This window comes from Taudactylus pleione, unplaced genomic scaffold, assembly GCF_031769625.1.
Source record: "Taudactylus pleione unplaced genomic scaffold, aTauple2 ptg000309l, whole genome shotgun sequence".
In the NCBI taxonomy this organism is placed as follows: domain Eukaryota; kingdom Metazoa; phylum Chordata; class Amphibia; order Anura; family Myobatrachidae; genus Taudactylus; species Taudactylus pleione.
Genome location: NW_028284710.1, coordinates 4,635,449 through 4,638,476, shown reverse-complemented (window position 1 = coordinate 4,638,476; position 3,028 = coordinate 4,635,449).

Here is a 3,028-nt window from a genome sequence, read left to right as displayed (position 1 = left end):
TGGCTTTGCGCCGGGCTGAGGGGGCTCAGAGCACCCCCTCCCCAGCGCGCAGTGCCGCTCCGCGGCGCTGCAAATCTTTTTTTTGCTCTCGGCAAGGGGGCGTGGCCACGTCTCTCATGATTAGGCCACGCCCCCTATTACCGGGGCCCGCCACGGCTCTTGGCGGGCCTGCCTGCTCCAGCGAAGTATCTTAAGCTGAGTACAAGCTAGATGATGTGCAAGCGATGCAATGGTCATCTTGATTTCCTTTGAACTCCCCGACAAACGATATAGTGCTTACACACCGTGCAATCTAACAAACGGCCAAACGATTTCTCATATGTCGTTCGGTTGTTCGTTCGTTAATGATATCTCGTTTGATTTTCAAACACCTGACGACCATCTTAAAGATTTCTGACCAAATTTATATAGGGGACTGTATTTTCTATAAGGGATATAAATCAGGCGCCATTGTAGCTCTGTGCAGTTCTGCTCTGTGACTAGTGAGGCTTGGTGTATGCCTGCTGAATGCAGTACATTGCTTTACTGCTCTGCTTTGTTTTTCCTGGCTTAACAAAGTGCTTCTGTACGGGGTCCATTTATCAAGCAGTGAAAAGGGTGGAGAAGTGAACTAGTGGAGAAGTGAACCAGTGGAGAAGTTGCTCATAGCAACCAATCACTTTTGAAGTAGCATTTAACAAGTGCAGTCTATAAAATAATAGGTAGGAGCTGATTGATTATAATGGGCAACTTCTTCACTGGTCCACTTCTCCACACTTTTCACTGCTTGATAAATAGACCCCTGTATCTCTTATGATGGATCCTTTTCGCTATCAAGTTATAACATCATATGCTGCGGCTGTGGTGTTAGTAGCTGATAGGGAGAGTGCTCAGAGTAGGAGAAGTGTGAGATTGTGATGGACAAAGGAGTGGCTGTTAAAGAGGGAGTCTCGCTCTCACAAGCCACTGATTATGGAGATTCGTGAGCATAATCCCAATATCCCATAATCCTGCGCCACCTTCCAAGAGTTGCTGAGTCTGGTGACACCCTTCTTCCAGAGGCAGAACACCAAGTTTAAGAGGATAGTGGCTACCCTAAAGTTCCTTGCTACTGGCAAGTCCCTGGCTGACCTCATGTTTGGCTCCCTCATTTCCCCTCAAGCTTTGGGCCTCATCATCACGGAGACCTGTTTGTTATTAAAAGTACAAACTCTGAACATTGTATGAAAACGGCAGCATTGTTTTTATTTTAAAAGTTTTTTAAAGTGCAAACCAGAATGTAAATATATATATATATATATATATATATATATAAAACAATATGCACAAATGGCATAACATTATATTGTATGCATATCTAAAACTTGTTTAGGCCTTAAACAATAAAATATGGGCCTAGAAATAATAAAAGTAAACAAAAAGCACCTTATTAGCATAACAATATGTGCATATAACTTTAGATTTTGAATGTAGACAACCTTAAAACTTTTCACTTAATTTATCACCAAGTTTAATCAATCCTAAAAACTTTGGTGGCCTGATATATGGTGCTGCAGTCAGCATGGCACGTGTTTATTGACATTAGTCAAATGAGTGGCAGAAAAAACATATACAGTCAGGTGCATAAATATTGGGACATTAACAGAATTTTCATATTTTGGCCTCTATTCACCACAACACTGACTTTGAAATGAAACAAACAAGATGTGCTTTAACTGCAGACTTTCAGATTTAATTTGAGGGTAATTACATCCAAATCAGGTGAACGGTGTAGGAATTACAACGGTTTCTATATGTGCCTCCCACTTTTTAAGGGGCCAAAAGTAATGGGACTATCAACTCAAAAGCTATTTCATGGACAGGTGTGGGCTATTCCCTCGTTATTTCATTATCAATTAAGCAGGTAAAAGGTCTGGAGTTGATTCTAGGTGTGACATTTGCATTTGGAATCAGTTGCTGTTGACTCTCAATATGAGATCCAAAGAGCTGTCACTATCAGTGAAGCAAGCCATCATTAGGCTGAAAAATCAAATCCATCAGAGAGATAGCAAAAACATTAGGTGTGGCCAAATCAACTGTTTGGAACATTCTTAAAAAGAAAGAACACACCGGACAGCAACACCAAAAGACCCGGAAGACAACTGTGGTGGATGACAGAAGATTTATTTCCCTGGCGAAGAAAAATCCCTTCACAACAGTTGGCCAAATCAAGAACACTCTCCAGGAGGTAGGTATATATGTGTCAAAGTCAACAATCAAGAGAAGACTTCACAAGAGTGAATATAGAGGGTTCACCACAAGATGTAAACCATTGGTGAGCCACAAAAACAGGAAGACCAGATTAGAGTTTGCCAAACAACATCTAAAAAAGCCATTACAGTTCTGGAACAACGTCCTATGGACAGATGAGACAAAGATCAATTTGTACCAGAGTGATGGGAAGAGAAGAGTATGGAGAAGGAAAGGAACTGTTCAGATCTAAAACATACCACCTCATCAGTGAAGCATGGTGGTGGTAGTGTCATGGTGTGGGCATGTATGGCTGCCAATGGAACTGGTTCCCTTGTATTTATTGATGATGTGACTGCTGACAAAAGCAGTAGAATGAATTCTGAAGTGTTTCGGGCAATATTATATGTTCATATTCAGTCAAATGAACTCATTGAACGGCGCTTCACAGAGCAGATGGACAATGACCAGAAGCAAACTGCAAAAGCAACCAAAGAGTTTTTTAAGGCTAAAAAGTGGAATGTTATGCAATGGCCAAGTCAATCCCTTGACCTGAATCCGATTGAGCATGCATTTCACTTGATGAAGACAAAACTGAAGGGAAAATGCCCCAAGAACAAGCAGGAACTGAAGACATTTGCAGTAGAGGCCTGGCAGAGCATCACCAGGGATGAAACCCAGCGTCTGGTGATGTCTATGTGTTCCAGACTTCAGGCTGTAATTGCCTGCAAAGGATTTGCAACAAAGTATTAAAAAGTGAAAGTTAGATTTAGGATTGTTTAGTTTGTCCCATTACTTTTGGCCCCTTAAAAAGTGGGAG